The sequence below is a fragment of the Zingiber officinale genome, chromosome 4A (genome assembly GCF_018446385.1).
Source record: "Zingiber officinale cultivar Zhangliang chromosome 4A, Zo_v1.1, whole genome shotgun sequence".
NCBI lineage: Eukaryota > Viridiplantae > Streptophyta > Magnoliopsida > Zingiberales > Zingiberaceae > Zingiber > Zingiber officinale.
Window position 1 is genome coordinate 37,552,092 of NC_055992.1, and position 21,590 is coordinate 37,573,681.

The following is a 21,590-nucleotide window of genomic DNA, read 5'->3' on the forward strand; positions in this document are numbered from 1 at the left end:
GAAGATACAACCCGATCGGCTCGGATGGGCCTGTGCGGCCCACGGAATCTAAAGATGGACCCACATTGACGGTAACAGCCTCGGTAAAAGTTGACATCCAACACGATAAAAAGTCAGATTTATTTTTTAAAAAGTTTATTTTTTTAAAAAAAAGTTATTTTAAATCATTCAGTTTGATCTTAATTTTAAAACTTCTCATTTAAATAAATCAAATAAATTAAAATTTAATATACTGATTTTTAAAAATTAACACTAGCCGAACTCTAAATTAATTAGGTTAAAAATCTAATCAATGTTTTATCAGTTTAATTTATTCAATTTTTATTAAAAAATTTAGTCAGTTCGATTAGTTTAATTTTTTTAATCAACATTCTCCTAAGTCTTTCATATCAAATTGTTTGGACAACCATACCCTTACGTCCGATAATACCTTGACATTGTTGTCAATTAACAAAATATCATCTACGTATAGTACAAGAAATACCACCATGTTTCCGTTACACTTCTTGTATACACAAGACTCATCCGGACACTGAATAAATCCATATGACTGGATTATTTCATTAAACCGGATGTTCCAAGACCTTGAAGCTTGCTTCAGTCCATAAATTGACCGATTGAGCTGCACACTAGATGTTCTTTTTCCTTTTCAATGAACCATTCTGGTTGCTTCATATGGATGTTTTCTTCAAGACTCCCGTTAAGGAATGCTGTCTTGACATCCATTTGTCAAATCTCATAATCCATATGAGCGGCAATGGATAAGAGTATACGGATAGACTTAAGCATGGCTACCGGCGAAAAAGTCTCCTCATAATCAATTCCCTCTTTCTGAGTATACCCTTTCGCAACAAGCTTTGCTTTGAAGGTTTCTACCTTCCCGTCTGTCCCCCTTTTCCTTTTATAGATCTACTTACATCCAACGACTTTTACACCATCAGGTGGTTCTACGAGCTCCCAGACCTTATTAGAATACATACTCTATTTCAGAATTCATTACCTTTTGCCAAGATACTGCATCTATATCTTGGAGTGCTTCGTCATATGTCCGGGGATCGGGTTCATGTTTACCTGGGATCAAGTCCGAAGGTTGCCTCACAACCCTCCCACTATGACGAGACACTGTCTCTGGTTGTGTATCATGTGTGACACGTGTTGCAGTTTCTTGTGGTACTTCATCTTGTACTGTTGGTATTAAAGTAGACGTGTCCTCTCTTATTTCTTCTAGAACTATTTCACTCATGGGCTTATGGTTCATTACATAATCTACTTCTAAAAATCGAGCATTGGTGCCAACAATGATCTTTTGATTTTTAGGATTATAAAATAAATCACCTTTCGTTCCTTTAGGATATCCCACAAACAGACAAACTTCTGTACGTGATTCCAACTTGTCAGTATCTCCCTTCAGCACATGTGCTGGACTACCCCATATCCGGATATGATTCAAACTAGGCTTACACCCATTCCATAATTCCATGGGAGTAGAAGAAACTGTTTTAGAAGGTACCATATTCAGAATGTACACTGTTGTTTCCATAACATATCCCCAAAACGAATTTGGTAATTCTGAATAACTCTTCATCGATCTAACCATTTCCATAAGAGTCATATTCTTTCGTTCTGTCACACCATTCTGTTGGGGTGTACCAGGTGCAGACAATTGGGATTGAATCCCGACTTCTGATAAGTAACTCCTAAACTCTCCAAAGAGGTATTCGCCACCACGGTCAGACCGTAGAGTCTTGATACTTTTACCAAGACGTTTCTCCACATCAACCCTATATTCTTTGAACTTGTCAAAGCATTCAGACTTGCGGCACATAAGGTAAATGTATCCATATCTCGAATAATCGTCTATAAAGGAGACGAATTACTTATAACCACCTCTTGCCTGGATAGACATAGGACCACACAAATCAGAATGAACCAGTTCTAACGCGTCTTTGGCTCTATACACCTTGGCCTTAAAAGGTCTCTTGGTCATTTTTCTTTCCAAGCAGGATTCACATGTTGGAAAATTTTCCAACTTTAATGAATCCAAGAGTCCATCAGCTACAAGCCTTTGAATCCTACTTAAGTTAATATGACCAAGCCTTAGATGCCAAAGATACGTTTGGTTCATTTCCGAAAATTCTTTTCTCTTATTAGAGTTAGAAGATGTGTTATTAATTTCCATATTTTACTTTGTGGGAGAAATTGGATTTAAAGTATATAAATTGCCAACTAATGCACCTGAACAGATAATCACCTTATTTCTCATTATAATGACATTGTTACTAAAGGAAACAGAATATCCATCCAAATACAGTTTAGAAATTGAAATTAAATTCTTTCTAAAACTAGGTACATAAAGATAATTTCTTAAAATCAAACTTCTATTCCTATCAAAAGATAAGTAGACGTCTCCAACTGCAACAGCCACCACCTTAGTAGCATTGCCCATGTAGACGATTATCTCTCCATCAAATAGTCGTCGGGTTTCCTGGAACCCCTGTAAAGAATTGCAGGCATGATCAATGGCTCCCGTATCTACATACCAGGTACTGGTAGATAACACCGCTAAACATGTTTCAACTACTAGAGCATGAGATATACCTTTATTGTTCTTATTCCTACGAGGACAGTCTGCCTTCTAATGTCCTGACTGCTTGCAGATGAAGCACTTGCCCTTCGGCTTCTTCATTCCAGCTTTTTGTCCAGTACCCTGAGGTTTATTCACCTTCTTTGCTGAAAAGACCTGTTTCTTCTTCTTCTTGCCTTTCGACTTAGAAGTAGAACCATTTTCAGCATAGCGAATCTGAGAACTGTGACGAAATATTCTTCTGCTACCTGTAGTTCTGTCAGAAGTTCCGTCAATGTATACTCTCTTTTGTTCATGTTATAGTTCAAGCGGAACTGCTCAAAACTTCTGGGTAGCGTTTGGAGAATTATATCGACCTGGGTTTTCCCATCAATTTCTCCTCCAAGAACTTGTATTTCGTTCAGATAGGCCATCATTTTGAGGATATGATCCCTTACGGGTGTCTCCTCAGACATGGTGGTTGTCATTAGCTTTGTCATTACCTCTTGCCTAGCAGTTCGACTCTGGTGCCCAAAGAGTTCTTTGAGATTGTTCATTATATCATAAACTGTTGGTAAATCTTGATGCTGATGTTGCAATACATTTGACATTGAAGCCAAAATGTAACACCGCACCATCTCATCAGCTTTTACCCATTTCTTATGATACTCAATCTCCTCTGGGGTAGAGTCACCGTCAGGTGCATCAGGGCAAGCCTCAGTCAGTACAAACTTATAGCTTTCAGCAGTAAGAACAATGTCCAGGTTTCTTTTCCAATCAATATAGTTGGGACCAGTAAGTTTGTTCTCTTTCAGTATAATGGCTAGTGGGTTGAAGGTCATCCTAAGAATCAAAAAATAAACTTTGGTCAAGACTCTAAATATAGAATTATATTGATTCCTCAAACAATACTATTTTAAATTAACCAACACCTCAAATCACCGTGAATATTGCATGCCACGTTAGTGTGGACGTATACAAATTCAACATTTGTAAGAGGAGGGTGTAACCCATTAATTTTATTATCTTGTCATCCTAACTTTATGACAAATAAAATTAATAGTTGGTTTCACTTTGGTCACACAAAACAATAGCAGTGACTCCGTTGGGGAGGATACTATTGAATGCGTCTAAGTGGATACCATTACTTGATACTAAGTCCATTAAATAGGATTGTGCCCCTTCAGTTGGAGAAGATCACACGCTCCTAAATAATTTCCTATAACCATCCATAAAGGAAGTTTGATCTAGTGATCCGTAACAAACTCATCCGTTGTGGAGGGAGGCACTCAGAGCCAACACGCAAGCTTGTTGCATCACTTACAAACCAGTAATGGAGACCATGTGATTTATTAAAATCTCTCTCCCACTTAGTAATTTAAAAATGAGGATTTTAACTTATGCTAGTATATATCACATGCACATAAACATCACAGTAAATAAAAGCAATAAATTTGGAAATTAATTTTTCAACTATTATGGCCTTTTCCTTCACTATCTTCAGTATGCTCCAACCCTAGCTGTTGCCATCTTTAGCCACCGCCATCGGGTCGAGTTGTCACATCTATCTTGCTTCTTATTCCACTGCGCCTCTGGTCCTCCAATAGCACCACGCCTCGCAAAGATACGATCCGCGACAAATATAGAATTTTACAAATATCGATCCAATATTCCATAAAGGAATGTACATTTATTCTAGATTGAACAAAAATAAAATTCTAAAAATAATACAGCTCCTGCTGTATTTAATACATAAAATCATGCACACAAAATAATGCCCTTGACATGTCCAAGGGTCCAATCACACACAATATCTAAATGTCATAATAGTTGGAGTCTGCAACCACAAAGTTAGCACATCCTACTATTATCCTGCCTAAATTATGTATGACATGTGCATAACCTATTTGAATTCTAAACACACAGAGGCAAACCCTAGCTCTGATACCAATTGTTGGTTAGTCCTAGGAAAACGTACCGGTTCCACTGTACAAAATTTTTTGTACAAGTGTCGAATCTTTCCTTAAATAACTTATTGTGTTCTTTAGAAGTTAAATTAGGAATCGCAGACGGAACTTATCATCATTGATTCCAAATTTAACTTATCTGTTCTTAATGATTTAGATTTGAATCGTAAGCGGAACTTAACACTATTGATTCAATCTACCCATGTTATTAATTCCATTAAATATTAATTTTCAAAATTGGCTTTCAGGACTGCATGGTGAGGCACATGACCTTCTTGGATATGGGAGTAACCACCACCGCCTAGACAAAGTCTTTTAAGGAAAGCTAATATTTAATTTCCTTAAATAACTCTAGGTTAACCAAAAAGAACAATCGAATCACAAATTCGAAAAAGAAGAAAACATAAACTCAAAAAATAAATTTGATAAACTAGATCTAATTGCCTCTTGTATTTAGAATTCTTACAAAGAAAATAACTAGTATGATGCAAAAGAAAACTACTAGTTATACCTTATCTTTGTAAGCTAATGACCTCAAGATCTTCTGCCGTATTCCTCGCCTCACCTTGGACGTCGTGTGGGCGACGATCCTCCAAGATGAACACCACCCAAAAGCTTCTTCCTCTTCTTCTAAAATCCGGCCACCACCACCACCACCAAGGAGAAGAGAGCAAAAGGGAAAAGAGAAGGGAGAGAGAGGGCCAACCACTTGAGGTTCTCTAAGCAAGAGAATAAGAATTGTTATCTCATGAGACCTCCTCACCCCTTCTTTTATATTACTTGCCCAAGGCAAATAAGGAAAAACTTTTGACAAAAAATAAAATCATCCTCTAGTTTTTCCTTTTTCTTTTTTATTTTTCCTTTTCTTTCCTCTTGATTGAATCAATCACCAAATTAATTAGATAATGATTTTTTTTTTATAATTGGCCGGCCCCTTGCTTGGGCTCCAAGCAAGGTGGCCGACCACCACATCAAAAATAAGGAAATATATTTTTTAAAATTTTACAAGAATAAATCCTCCTATAAAATTTACAAGCTCTCTTTCCTAAAGTAGGAGTTAAAAAAGGAAAGTTCTAAAAATTAAAAACATGTTTTAAAATTTAAAACTTCTCTTATAAAATTTCCATTTTTAACATGGTGATAGAAATTTTAAATTTTAAAACTTATCCTCCTTTTTTTTCTTAAATCATGAGGATAGTTAAAAAAGGAAAATTTTAAAACTTTTAAAACTCTCTATTAAAACATGTGGCCTAATTCAAATAAGGAAAGTTTTAAAAATTAAAATCTCTCTTTTAAAACTTATAGTTTTCTACAAAGAGAAGATTTTAAAATTTTAAAACAACCTTCCCTTTTTGAATTACTATGGTCTCCCTGTGTTTAAGATAATGAATGTCCACTAATTAAGTAAGTTACTTTTGTCACGCCCCTAGAGGGGTCCCTGCCAGAAGAAATTTCGGCAGCATCTCCCCTGTACGTGTGACAATCTGAAGCACTACTACATACAAACTATACATCAGCCACACTCAGCTGGGATATATATACCATAGAAAATGGAAACAACACAACCACGCAGTTAAATATACTCAGCCTACTCGGCCGGACAAAATGAAATAACACATAACCACTATCTATAACCGTCACCCTAAACGGCTGGAACAAAATATAAACACACACAGCGGAAGACAGAACGATAAATACTCAGCCTACACAGCTAGATGTAAACGCAGCGGAAATCACAAAAAGAAAGCAAATGTATGACCAACAAAGTCACTAACTAAATTACTGTTACGCTCCGCAAGTGTACGGAAATGTCGCAAGTAATATAAAAGATTATCGTATCCACAGGGACTGGAATAAGCACTAGAAATGTCTCAATGTGAATTAGCTAAACAACTATCCAATTGTTTCAAATGCAAAGTGAAGGTAAACAAATCTAATATTAAAGATCAACAAACAAGAGTTTAGTGTTTTGGGTTATGATAAAGGGAGATTCTAGGAGTTTCGGTTTCTTTGTAAGATTTCTTGAATGTAAATGGTTCACCAATTCTTATCCCTCAATTGCCAAACACTTGTAGAAAGTTGCCGGTTCTCTCTAGCAATAGATAACCGGCTAAGGACTGAGAAATGTATCTAAATATGATCAATTAGACGTGAACCTACGTTGTCCTTACACAGAAGCGCACCTATTACTATGCCTTCCTCGGATATCAACATAGAAGCCCACAACTTATTAATCTATCAAGATACAAGAAACTAATCACAAGATCCATCCTACTCTCTTGAATATTCCTATTTCCTCTTCAAGATTATCTCTCAAACGTCCTTACACGGGCTTGCACCTGTCACGTGGATCCCTCGGATGATCGAGTGAGAGTTTATCTTTACAAAGTCCACAAGAAATCCAAACAATCAATCAAGAATGAGAATTAAGCACAAATCACCATTAATCATTCAAGATCTAATTGATACAAGCAAGACAATGTCATTGAAACAAGAAATTGGCAAATCCATAAGAGATTACATCAATCCATCATACAAATACTCCCTTAATCCTAGAATACAAGATCTACTCCATGAATCGAGGAAGAATACCCGAAGAAATAAAGATTACAAGCATTTCTTAAATCCCCAATCCAAGAAACCAAGAAAAGGGGGAAAGAGAAAACTTATCTACGAAGAAGCCTCGTCTTCGGATCCAATCCTCGCTCCAGAGTCGAAATCGTCAAGAACTCCCCTCGAATCGCCCAGAAATCCTCCCAAGAATGGGAGGATACCACCAAATCTTGTCTTCTCCCAAAGGGGGAGAGATCACCTTTCAATTCATGAAGGAGGGTTTAAATAGAGGAGGAAATCGGGCGCCACACGGCCCCATGACACGGCCGTGTGAGATTCACACGGCCATGTCCTCTTCCCTTCCTGCTACAACTGTGACTCACACGGCCAGGACCCTTCGGTTCTCTGGAAATGCTACACGGTCGTGTGGTGAACACAACCACCACCTGCTTGGCCTCTGGAAACCTCACACGGCCGTATAGATCTACACGGCCATGTAAGGCATCTGCTCTAATTTCTTCAAATCAAGACACGGCCGTGTGAGATTCACACGGCCATGTCCTCTTCCCTTCTTGTTAAAACTACACGGCCGTGTGTGGTACACGGCCTGATGCTCTCTCCCTTCAATTCCTTCCAAGCTTGCCCGAGAACGCATAATCTTCACCAATTTCGACTCCTGTGTACATAAAATGCACAAAAAGCAGATCTCCGAACCAAAAGAGTAAATATGCTAAAAGGAAAGCTGGAAATATAAAAGTGCATAGATCAAGCATGCTCAAAGTATGTAAATGTGCGTAAAAACATGCATAAAAGAGTATATAATCTACGCACATCACACCCCCAGACTTAAACCTTTGCTTGTCCTCAAGCAAAATGCTGCAGTCTAAATTCATATGTTCTACAACACATTCATAAAACCTAGTGCACTTTCCTAACTCTATCAAAAAGTTTCATTAACAAGCGTGATCATGGAAACAAGTAAAGTATGGTTCAAGCATAAGAATCTTGTGCACAGTGTAAAAGTAACTCAACACCCTTCAAGTTTCAATCCATGTCCTAGTCAAGTCGTCATCAAATTTGAATTCCTAGTGTTTCCAGTGAAAGACAAGTAACCAGTGATAGGCACTTACTCACCATTCACTTGGTTCATATTTCTCAACTAACCCAAGGTCTCAAAGGTGTGCTCAATCTCAAGGGAAGCTAAGCAGTCATTTCCCCAGTAACCTAACTCGGTCTCAAAGGGGTGCCTTGCTAGATTCCACTCATGACAACTGTTTTTTATATCCTTTTTTTTTTTCCAAGTGTTTGCATTGTGCAAAACTTATTTACAAATGTACTTTTAGCACATATGTTGGGATATTTTGATTTTTCCAAATGAGCTTTAATGATTTGAGCCTCATCCAGTAACCAAAATGAAAGTTGAGAAATCACCATGGAAACCAAGTACTAAGCAAACAAGATGAATCATGACTATTTCAATGACATCAACTATTCAAGCATCAAGCACAAGTGTAGTGAAGATAAAATCCTTAAGGTTGAACCAAAACTAAAACTCATCACCATAAGATTTTTAGCTTATTAATGCTTCCCAAGATAGAAAAAAGAACTACACAAAGTTTACTACTAGCATCATTCGAACATCATGAATCAAGACAATAATCGTGCTGACATTTCACTTGAATCCAAGAAAGCATATAAGTGAAGATTTGATGTTCTCAAATTTTTTTTTTTTTGCCATGATTATTTCAAAAACAAGCAAAATAAAGCAACAAGCAATGAAAATAAGAACCAACATGAAAAACTAACAAAAACTAAAAACTACATGACACCCCCCCCAGACTTAAACTTTTCATCGTCCCGATGAAATCAATATGGTGGAGGAGGTGGAGGTGGACGAGGGAAAGGAGGTCTACGACGTGGTTGGTCAATAGGAAAACTAGGAAAACTTGGAATCTCACCCAAGGATATATGATACTCATATAAAGCATCTACTTGTTGGCTAGTAAGCATCATGCTCTGCATAAAATCTCTTATCCTAGCCTGATCAGTATCATAATCCTGCACAAACTCAGCCACTTGACCTTGAAAATTCCTCGTAAACTGAAAATGATTTTGTACCTCCCTAAACTGATCATCAGATAAAGAGAAGCGCCCCTCCAACATTTTTCGTTGGGCATCTTGCTTCTCATGAAGTGATTCTAGAGACGTACGAAAATCTGAAAAATCAAACCTAGAAGATCCCGTGCCATATGCAAAAGAATGCCTAGCAGGCTCCATAAAACTAGAAGGCTGCGGGTGTCCAGATGACGAGGGCTCATGATGTGGCTCAGTGTCTCCAGGTATAGAAGGGTTATCCTCAAAATCTAACTCAGAAATTACCCAATTAGCCGGGTTACGAATAGTAGTTCGTTCAGGAAAAGGAAGGGGTAAAGGAGAACCACTCCTCCTAGGAAACGCGAAACCATTCTCATCCCGAACGATCATTTTCATAGCAAGACATGCATCAATGTCAATCATGTCATTACCATGAATTATTTCCAACCCATCAACATCAAGATTTAAATTATAAGCTATTCGGGTAATCAAACCACCAAAAATAATTGATCCCGATGATGCCCTAGCAGATCTTAATAAGGTTTGAACAAAATGAAAACCAGAATCAAATTCAACCTTATAAAGCATAGCCCATAAAACATAAAGCTCTATCTTTTTAACCACCCCATTACTCTCTCCCCTACCAAAAATAGTTTTACTCATGACTCTATGTAGATACCTAAAGATGGGGTTTTGCATATAGGAGGCCTTAGCTCTTGAAGGCTCATAAGGTTGATCTAACCCAGTTATTGCATTCCAAAAATGATTCCAATTAAACCTTGGATCAAACCTACGAGGGCTACCGGTGATTAATCCAAAACAAGAATTAAAGTTACTAAATGCCCATAGAAATTCTTGATTCATTAGTCTAAATGAGATTTTTCCAAAATAATCATCTTCATTAGTAAAATGGACATCCAATGAACTTAAAAATTCCAAAACAAGATGAGGATATGTAGGCAAATGTGTGTACATAATATCACTCCAATCCAAAAAATCCAATCATCAAATCTACATCTTCCCTAATTCCAAGCATATCAAGAACAGTTGGGTCCATATATCTAGTACACACTATCTTTCTATTGACAAGAATTGCAAATCTAGTTACTTGATCATCATTTCTAAACACAATATTGAATTCATTGTTATTACCTTCGTTGCGTGAAGTCCTTTTGCCTTTGCCCTTCATTGGTTGTTTTCCTTTGTCCCTTGATGGCTCCTTCTCTTTGTCTCCACTGGATCCACCACCTCCTTTGCGAAGTTTCTTCAAAATGTTGGACATCTTGATGAGTTTAGATAGGGGAAGAATTATCTAGGGTTGGAAGAATGGAACTCAAAGAACAAAACTTCAAAGAGCCAAGATCTTAGGTTAGGAGAACAAAAAGTCCAAGTCTTAGAGAGGAGGAGAATCCGGATCTAAGAGATCTTGAGAGATTAGAGAGGAGTTTTTAAGAGATTGGGAGAGAAAGAGATGTTTTGGAGAGTTGGGGGTGTGCGGGACACGACCAAGATCTGGCCGTGTAAGGTAGAAAGAAGACTTTAATAACTCTCCTACACGGGCCGTGCAGATCCACACGGCCTCCCCCTCTTCCTTCTCTGGATTCTTCGCACGGCCGTGTCTGGGACACAGCCTCTCCATCTTTCTTCTCGGAATTCTTTGCACGACCGTGTTTGGGACACGACCTAGACCTTTTTCTCCTCGGGAGATCCTACACGGCCGTGTCTGGATGACACGGCCCAAGCACTTCCCTTCTCTGCAACCTTTGCCTGGCCGTGTATAGCACACGGCCGGGCTCTATTTTGCACCTAACCTGAAAACAAAATCAAAAGAATGCATCAAACTAAAAGAAATTAAAATACAAATCAAAACTAACTAAAAGAACCCTTGGGTTACCTCCCAAGAAGCGTTTGTTTAAGGTCTTTAACTCGATCAAACTTGATCATTCACTTCTTTTCCTCGCCCTTGGAGGACAGATATACTTTTCATTTTTGTTGGGAGATCTTCTCCCAACATCTTCCACCACATTGTCTCCTTCGTTTGGTGGCCTTCCATGAGGATGGAAATTCCATTCCTCAAGTTTATAAATGCTTGTCCTGCTACAAGCATTTAAAAGAGACGAGACATGGTTAGAGATATTAGATAAATCATATTCCAACCTTTCCTTACCAATTACCAAAGAAAGCTTATGATTTTTGACATCAATTATAGCTCCCATAGTAGCAAGGAAAGGTCTTCCAAATATGATAGGAATCTTCGAGTCCTCTTCCATGTCCAACATAATAAAATTAGTAGGGATGATACATTCCCCCACCTCCACTGGCATCTTCTTAACGATACCCAAAGGGTATCCGCAGGAATGATCAGCAAGTTGAAGTGTCATAGTAGTCAAGTTTAGTTCATTGAGACCTAATTTATTACAAATTGAATAGGGAATGAGGCTAACACTTGCCCCCAAATCACAAAAAGTTTTTTCAAAATATTATTTTCCTATGTTGCAAGGAATATAAAAGCTCCCTGGGTCCTTTAGTTTTGGGGAAGTGTTCTTCTCCAAAATAGCACTACATTCCTCACTAAGCGCAATGGTCTCAACCTCTCCTCTTCTTCTCTTGTTTGACATGAGATCCTTCAGGAATTTGGCAAATCTAGGCATTTGAAGAATAGCATCAATAAGAGGTACCTCTACACAAATTTCCTTAACTTTTTCTAAAAACTTGCCAAATTCTTCATCTTTCTTGAGCATTGTAAGTCTCTGAGGAAAAGGGACAGCTTTGCTCTGATGGTTCAGTGGGAGAGTCTCTTCAACCTCAATGGTACTCTCCTCATTAGCTTGAATCTGATTTGGTATCAGAGGAGAGAGCTCTTCTTCTTTTTGTATCCCTTTTGGAGCAGTCACTTGGGAGTCTCCCAAGGTCCGTCCGCTCCTAAGCTCAATTCTATTGCAATGCTCCATAGGATTCACATCAGGTTTTCCTGGAAGTTGTCCTGGTGCTCTGGATGATGAGGAAGCTAGTTGGGCAATTTGACTATCTTGGATCTTTTGATGCTTTTCAGAATTATCCATTCTCTGAATGAGCTTTGCTAAATCTTGCTTCATTTCATTCTGACTTGAGATAATTTCTTCAAGCATCTTTTCAATATTTGACTTTGGTAAGCCTTGAGAAGATAGATGTTGAAAATTTTGTTGCCCAGCTTGAAAATTTGGTCTTGCCCCCATAGATGGTCCTTGATCTTGATTATTTCTGTAAGAAAAATTGGGATGGCTCTTCCATCCAGGGTTATAAGTATTTGAGTATGGGTTATTCTGCCTTTGATTGTAACTCATGATTGCATCACATTATTCCAGTTGATTGATTTGTGCAGTGATAGCTCCCAATGGACATGAGTCATTTGAGTGCTCTGAACTCCCACATACTTCACAAGATGTACTAATAGCATTGACCATATTAGCACTAGTCCCCATATTCTCAAATTTCTTTGTAAGAGCGTCCAATTTTGTAGACAAAAGAGTGACCGCATCTACATCAAACTTCCCTGATGCTTTAATTGTTGGGTTTACAGAAGAATAGCCACCACTTCTTTCATTTGCCCATTGATGATGATTTCGTGCTACACTGTCAATAATTTCTTCAGCTTCATCTAAACTTTTATTCATAAGTGCCCCTCCAGCAGCTGAATCAAGGGACACTTTGGTATGATAGTTGATACCATTATAAAAAGTGTGCAACACTAACCATCTTTCCAACCCATGATGTGGGCATTGTCTGAGCATACTATTATATCTATCCCATGCTTCAAAAAGAGATTCTGAGTCAGTTTGCTTGAAGCTTGCAATTAAATTCCTCATATGAGCTGTTTTGCTTGGTGGATAGAATTTATCAAGAAACTGTTGCTCACACTGCTCCCAAGTGGTGATGCTATTAGGGGCCAAAGAATTCAGCCATGGCTTTGCCCTATCTCTTAAAGAAAACCCAAATAATAATAATCTAACTGCTTCTGAAGGAACTCCATTCATTTTCATGGTACCACATATTTCATAAAAGACCTCTAAGTGTTGATTGGGGTCTTCATGAGGTCCTCCACCAAATTGGTTCTGCTGCACCATAGATATAATTGCGGGTTTGATCTCAAAGTTATCAGCTTCCACTGAAGGTCTTGAAATACTAGATCGAAAAACTCTTGCATAAGGTGCAACATAATCTTTGAGTGGTCTATTCGCCATGTTCAAATGTTCCTGTTCTTCAATTTGCCTTTGCAGAATTCTTCTTTTATGGAAAGTTCTGTCAATCTCAGGGTCAAAAGAAAAGAATTCCCTTGCAAAGTTAGATCTTCGCATACACAAGAACAAGATAGCAAATGACAATTCAACAGAAAAAGAGAAAAATAAAAGAATCAAAAATGCAGAATTGAATTTGTACAAAAAGAATTAACAAGAAGTAAAAGTTATACAAGAAAGTAAAAATAGAAATCTAATGATTAGTTACAACTATGCAATATGAAAGGAAAACAAATGTTATGTTTAGTCTAACTCAATTGATAATTCCTAATGTTAAGGATAGAAGAACTTATTACGCTCCGCAAGTGTACGGAAATGTCGCAAGTAATATAAAAGATTATCGTATCCACAGGGACTGGAATAAGCACTAGAAATGTCTCAATGCGAATTAGCTAAACAACTATCTAATTGTTTTAAATGCAAAGTGAAGGTAAACAAATCTAATATTAAAGATCAACAAACAAGAGTTTAGTGTTTTGGGTTATGATAAAGGGAGATTCTAGGAGTTTCGGTTTCTTTGTAAGATTTCTTGAATGTAAATGGTTCACCAATTCTTATCCCTCAATTGCCAAACACTTGTAGAAAGTTGTCGGTTCTCTCTTGCAATAGATAACCGGCTAAGGACTGAGAAATGTATCTAAATATGATCAATTAGACGTGAACCTACGTTGTCCTTACACAGAAGCGCACCTATTACTATGTCTTCCTCGGATATCAACATAGAAGCCCACAACTTATTAATCTATCAAGATACAAGAAACTAATCACAAGATCCATCCTACTCTCTTGAATATTCCTATTTCCTCTTCAAGATTATCTCTCAAACGTCCTTACACGGGCTTGCACCTGTCACGTGGATCCCTCGGATGATCGAGTGAGAGTTTATCTTTACAAAGTCCACAAGAAATCCAAACAATCAATCAAGAATGAGAATTAAGTACAAATCACCATTAATCATTCAAGATCTAATTGATACAAGCAAGACAATGTCATTGAAACAAGAAATTGGCAAATCCATAAGAGATTACATCAATCCATCATACAAATACTCCCTTAATCCTAGAATACAAGATCTACTCCATGAATCGAGGAAGAATACCCAAAGAAATAAAGATTACAAGCATTTCTTAAATCCCCAATCCAAGAAACCAAGAAAAGGGGGAAAGAGAAAACTTATCTACGAAGAAGCCTCGTCTTCGGATCCAATCCTCGCTCCAGAGTCGAAATCGTCAAGAACTCCCCTCGAATCGCCCAGAAATCCTCCCAAGAATGGGAGGATACCACCAAATCTTGTCTTCTCCCAAAGGGGGAGAGATCACCTTTCAATTCATGAAGGAGGGTTTAAATAGAGGAGGAAATCGGGCGCCACACGGCCCCATGACACGGCCGTGTGAGATTCACACCCTTCTCTGCCAAAGCTGCACGGCCGTGTGACTCACACGGCCAGGACCCTTCTGTTCTCTGGAAATGCTACACGGCCGTGTGGTGCACACGACCACCACCTGCTTGGCCTCTGGAAACCTCACACGGCCGTATAGATCTACACGGCCATGTAAGGCATCTGCTATAATTTCTTCAAATCAAGACACGGCCGTGTGAGATTCACACGGCCATGTCCTCTTCCTTTCTTGTTAAAACTACACGGCCGTGTGTGGTACACGGCCTGATGCTCTCTCCCTTCAATTCCTTCCAAGCTTGCCCGAGGACGCATAATCTTCACCAATTTCGACTCCTGTGTACATAAAATGCACAAAAAGCAGATCTCCGAACCAAAAGAGTAAATATGCTAAAAGGAAAGCTGGAAATATAAAAGTGCATAGATCAAGCATGCTCAAAGTATGTAAATGTGCGTAAAAACATGCATAAAAGAGTATATAATCTACGCACATCACACCCCCAGACTTAAACCTTTGCTTGTCCTCAAGCAAAATGCTGCAGTCTAAATTCATATGTTCTACAACACATTCATAAAATCTAGTGCACTTTCCTAACTCTATCAAAAAGTTTCATTAATAAGCGTGATCATGGAAACAAGTAAAGTATGGTTCAAGCATAAGAATCTTGTGCACAGTGTAAAAGTAACTCAACACCCTTCAAGTTTCAATCCATGTCCTAGTAAAGTCATCATCAAATTTGAATTCCTAGTGTTTCCAGTGAAAGACAAGTAACCAGTGATAGGCACTTACTCACCATTCACTTGGTTCATATTTCTCAACTAACCCAAGGTCTCAAAGGTGTGCTCAATCTCAAGGGAAGCTAAGCAGTCATTTCCCCAGTAACCTAACTCGGTCTCAAAGGGGTGACTTGCTAGATTCCACTCATGACAACTGTTTTTTATATCCTTTTTTTTTTCAAGTGTTTGCATTGTGCAAAACTTATTCACAAATGTACTTTTAGCACACATGTTGGGATATTTTGATTTTTCTAAATGAGCTTTAATAATTTGAGCCTCATCTAGTAACCAAAATGAAAGTTGAGAAATCACCATGGAAACCAAGTACTAAGCAAACAAGATGAATCATGACTATTTCAATGACATCAACTATTCAAGCATCAAGCACAAGTGTAGTGAAGATAAAATCCTTAAGGTTGAACCAAAACTAAAACTCATCACCATAAGATTTTTAGCTTATTAATGCTTCCCAAGATAGAAAAAAGAACTACACAAAGTTTACTACTAGCATCATTCGAACATCATGAATCAAGACAATAATCGTGCTGACATTTCACTTGAATCCAAGAAAGCATATAAGTGAAGATTTGATGTTCTCAAAAGCCATGATTATTTCAAAAACAAGCAAAATAAAGCAACAAGCAATGAAAATAAGAACCAACATGAAAAACTAACAAAAACTAAAAACTACATGACACCCCCCCAGACTTAAACTTTTCATCGTCCCGATGAAATCAATATGGTGGAGGAGGTGGAGGTGGACGAGGGAAAGGAGGTCTACGACGTGGTTGGCCAATAGGAAAACTAGGAAAACTTGGAATCTCACCCAAGGATCTATGATACTCATATAAAACATCTACTTGTTGGCTAGTAAGCATCATGCTCTATATAAAATCTCTCATCCTAGCCTGATCAGTATCATAATCCTGCACAAACTCAGCCACTTGACCTTGAAAATTTCTCGTAAACTGAAAATGATTTTGTACCTCCCTAAACTGATCATCAGATAAAGAGAAGCGCCCCTCCAACATTTTTCGTTGGGCATCTTGCTTCTCATGAAGTGATTCTAGAGACGTACGAAAATCTGAAAAATCAAACCTAGAAGATCCCGTGCCATATGCAAAAGAATGCCTAGCAGGCTCCATAAAACTAGAAGGCTGCGGGTGTCCAGATGACGAGGGCTCATGATGTGGCTCAGTGTCTCCAGGTATAGAAGGGTTATCCTCAAAATCTAATTCAGAAATTACCCAATTAGCCGGGTTACGAATAGTAGTTCATTCAGGAAAAGGAAGGGGTAAAGGAGAACCACTCCTCCTAGGAAACGCGAGACCATTCTCATCCCGAACGATCATTTTCATAGCAAGACATGCATCAATGCCAATCATGTCATTACCATGAATTATTTCCAACCCATCAACATCAAGATTTAAATTATAAGCTATTCGGGTAATCAAACCACCAAAAACAATTGATCCCGATGATGCCCTAGCAGATCTTAATAAGGTTTGAACAAAATGAAAACCAGAATCAAATTCAACCTTATAAAGCATAGCCCATAAAACATAAAGCTCTATCTTTTTAACCACCCCATCACTCTCTCCCCTACCAAAAATAGTTTTACTCATGACTCTATGTAGATACCTAAAGATGGGGTTTTGCATATGGGAGGCCTTAGCTCTTGAAGGCTCATAAGGTTGATCTAACCCAGTTATTGCATTCCAAAAATGATTCCAATTAAACCTTGGATCAAACCTACGAGGGCTACCGGTGGTTAATCCAAAACAAGAATTAAAGTTACTAAATACCCATAGAAATTCTTGATTCATTAGTCTAAATGAGATTTTTCCAAAATAATCATCTTCATTAGTAAAATGGACATCCAATGAAATTAAAAATTCTAATACAAGACGAGGATATGTAGGCAAATGTGTGTACATAATATCACACCAATCCAAAAACCCAATCATCAAATCTGCATCTTCCCTAATTCCAAGCATATCAAGAACAGTTGGGTCCATATATCTAGTACACACTATCTTTCTATTGACAAGAATTGCAAATCTAGTTACTTGATCATCATTTCTAAACACAATATTGAATTCATTGTCATTACCTTCGTTGCGTGAAGTCCTTTTGCCTTTGCCCTTCATTGGTTGTTTTCCTTTGTCCCTTGATGGCTCCTTCTCTTTGTCTCCACTGGATCCACCACCTCCTTTGCGAAGTTTCTTCAAAATGTTGGACATCTTGATGAGTTTAGATAGGGGAAGAATTATCTAGGGTTGGAAAAATGGAACTCAAAGAACAAAACTTCAAAGAGCCAAGATCTTAGGTTACTAGAACAAAAAGTCCAAGTCTTAGAGAGGAGGAGAATCCGGATCTAAGAGATCTTGAGAGATTATAGAGGAGTTTTTAAGAGATTGGGAGAGAAAGAGATGTTTTGGAGAGTTGGGGGTGTGCGGGACACGGCCAAGATCTGGCCGTGTAAGGTAGAAAGAAGACTTTAATAACTCTCCTACACGGGCCGTGCAGATCCACACGACCTCCCCCTCTTCCTTCTCTGGATTCTTCGCACGGCCGTGTCTGGGACACGGCCTCTCCATCTTTCTTCTCGGAATTCTTTGCACGGCCGTGTTTGGGACACGGCCTAGACCTTTTTCTCCTCGGGAGATCCTACATGGCCGTGTCTGGATGAAGCCGTGTAGATCGTATACCGATAGTGGCGTAAGAACTACACGGCTTCCTCCACTATCAGTATGGCACCTTACGAGGCTCTCTATGGGCGGAGGTGTAGATCTCCGATCTGCTGGTATGAGAGTGGTGAACAGAAAGAACTAGAACTTCAGACAGATCTAGTGGCAGATACCACAGCAGCTATACAGCAGATCCGCCATATGATAGACACAGCTCAGAGCCGCCAGAAAAGCTATGCTGATACACGGCGCAGACCTTTAGAGTTTTCAGTCGGGGATTCAGTGTTCCTCAGAGTAGCTCCCATGAAGGGAGTAATGCATTTTGGGAAGAAGGGCAAGCTAAGTCCCAGATACGTGGGACCATACCTTATCAGTAGAAGAGTGGGCAAGGTAGCATATGAGTTAGAGCTACCCCAGGAAATGTCAGATGTCCACAATGTATTTCATGTCTCTATGCTGAAGAAGCATATCCCAGATGCCACCCAGGTGATTGAGCCCTAGTCGGTACAGATCCGCGAGGACCTCAGCTATGACAGTCGGCCTATTCAGATAATAGACCGAGCAGTTAAGAAATTACGGAACAAGGAAGTACCATTAGTCAAAGTTAGTTGGCACAGTCACACAGCATAAGAGGCAACCTGGGAGACAGAAGCCAGCATGAGACAGAAGTACCCAGAATTATTCTAAGTTCGAGGACGAACTTTTTATAAGGTATGGGGGATTGTAACGCCTGAAAATTCTCAAAAATATTTTAGGAATATTCTATGATTTTTCTGGAATTTTAGAATATTTTTATGGGATTTTTAGAATAGCAGAAGTAGCAAAAATAAATAGAAAACGAAAATAGTTTACGCGGGAATTGAACCCGAGACCTATGTGTCCTATGACTTGTGGTGAACCATGGTAACCAAGTGAACCTAGCAGGGCCGTGCTGAAAGGAAAGGGGATCAATTAAATTTATATTTGAGATGGGCGGAAATACCCACTTAATATAAATAGGGAATTAATGGGTGAAGAGTTATTTTCTCTTTTAACGTGACTTGCTCCTCCTCACCCTAGTTTCCGCCGATCCTCTCCCTTCTCTTCCTCTCTCGGCGCCAACCACAAGAACAAGCAAGGGTTTGGTTCCAAGGGCAATTCCGGCGACGACTTCGACACGAGGACGTTCCTCTCCGCGAGAAGAACGCATAGACGCGAGAAGATCGTCGAAAGGATTGTCTCCTCCGGAAATCTAGCGATTAGAATCGTAAGAAACTTCGAATATGAGGTAAGAAACCACTCACCTGCAGTATAAGTAGCTTTTCGTACGATAGAATGCTTTTAATTTAGCCATATGTAGATTTTTCGACGCATAGTGGGTATTTAACCCTCCTCGCAGTTTTAGGGATCTAGTTGAGCACCTCTATATGGGCCAGACATGTTTCCTCCTTTCAGTTGGAGATTCTAGACGATGTCGGGTGCCTAGAGGTGATCTCCCTAATAGAGGGGAGAGTTGGAGCACACTAAGTGTTCGATAAAATGCTTAGCTCAGTAAAGTGCTACAGTAGGCATTTTTAATAGCTCAGTAAATGCAATAGAAGCATTTAAAATAGCTTAGTTAGTCTTGCTACAACATATATGGGACTACGGTCCAATGGGTGGGCACCCATAGTCGCCTCTAGGTTCAGATAACCTAGTAAAAGCAAGATAAATTAGTTAGCTATGATCCAGTATTTTACTTTCAGTAGGGGCACTGCACAGGATTAGATATCTATTGGGCTGGGCTCCCATAGTCGGTCCCTAGGTTTAGATAACCTAGTAAACCTTACTAAATTCGGGATTTGCAACCCCGGGTCTAGTTAAGGATGCGCGCATAGCATGTACAGTTGCCGGGCCCATTAGCAGTATGATTATGTATTTTGATCTATTATGGTAATAGCTTTCCAAACTCACAATCAATTATATGATTATGTTTTGAAATCAGTTTTAGTTCAGCTTTAGTTAACTCAGTTATGTTTCAGTTTAGTTCTTTCTTGTTGATGCTTCAGTTATTGCCATGAGCAGCTCTTGGTTTTTATGTCTCGTATGATAGTATGTCATGCCTAGCACTCTCCATCATGTTTTCAATCAGCATCTTTCAAAGCATGAACTTATCGTATGCATGTTTTTGTGAGTAGATGGTTTCTTACTAAGCGAAAGCTTATAGATACTTTCTTTTCCTTATACCGCAGATAAAGGTAAAGGGAAGATGGACTAGCGGAGGCTGGAGGGCAATGCTACGAAGATGTGTGTGGGCAGGAACTTGGAATAGAGATCTTGGGGAACCTTAGCAAGCTTTGTTTCAAACATTAGAGCTTTTCAGTATTTTTTTTATCATTTTGCACTTTAGTATGTTAATCGCTATGAATTAGTTAGTCATGCACTTTATTATGCTTAGAACACCTCTTTTATGTTGTTAGTTGTTGTCGTTAGAATGTTTCTTAGTCATTTTAGCACTTGTAATGTGATTGAGGCACGAAACAGTGCTGAAATCAGAACTTAACTGCAAAATCAGAAACCCCAATCGATCGGTGGATCGATTGGGGGTTCCCAATCCATCAGCTGATCGATTGGACAATCTGTTCCGCGAACAGTAGGCTGCTGGATCGATCCGCTGATCAATCCAGCCATTTCCGTAGCGAACAGAGAGCTTTGGGATCGATCAATGGATCAATTGACCAGCCTGGATCGATCAGCCGATCGATCCAAATTATTGCCCGAGCACAGTAGCGTGCTGGATCGATCACTGGATCGATCCGACGTTCCAATCGATCAATGGATCGATTGGGAGGTCTGATATCAGCGGGAAAAATGTCTAAGTTCAGTTTCTTGACCATGGGGAAGGTAAAACATGTCATGAATAGTTAGTTTACCTACCTTAGTATGTACAGAACCAAGAAATGTTAGTAGTTGAGTAAAATTTTAATTAACACAGCTTCCGCATCTAGTTTTAGTGATGGTCAGGGAATAGTTTAGCACAGCATAATGTAACGATCGGCCTCATAGCTTAGTTAGTAGGAGGCGGGTCGTTACACTGCAACCGCCAGACTAGACTCCAAAATCCATATCGAAGCATACAATACCAAGTTCACAAAACCAAAACATAAATAGCGTTAGCAACAAAAACCAGAAAAGAAACTATCCTCGAGTGTGTCGTGGGACTGGCAGCTGGGACTCTCCAAGCATCCATGACTCATCTACCTGTTACCTGGCGAAAGAAAACCATTTTTACGGGGTGGTGAGTATTGGAACTCAGCG

General features: G+C 38.9%; 1 non-coding gene across 1 annotated transcript; it reads left to right on the forward strand.

Annotated features, from left to right (window-relative positions):
• Positions 1 to 12,918: 12,918 nt before the first annotated feature.
• On the forward strand, positions 12,919 to 13,024 carry LOC121974011. The gene has a single exon (XR_006109898.1). It is a non-coding gene; the product is annotated as a small nucleolar RNA R71 (small nucleolar RNA).
• Positions 13,025 to 21,590: the final 8,566 nt, after the last annotated feature.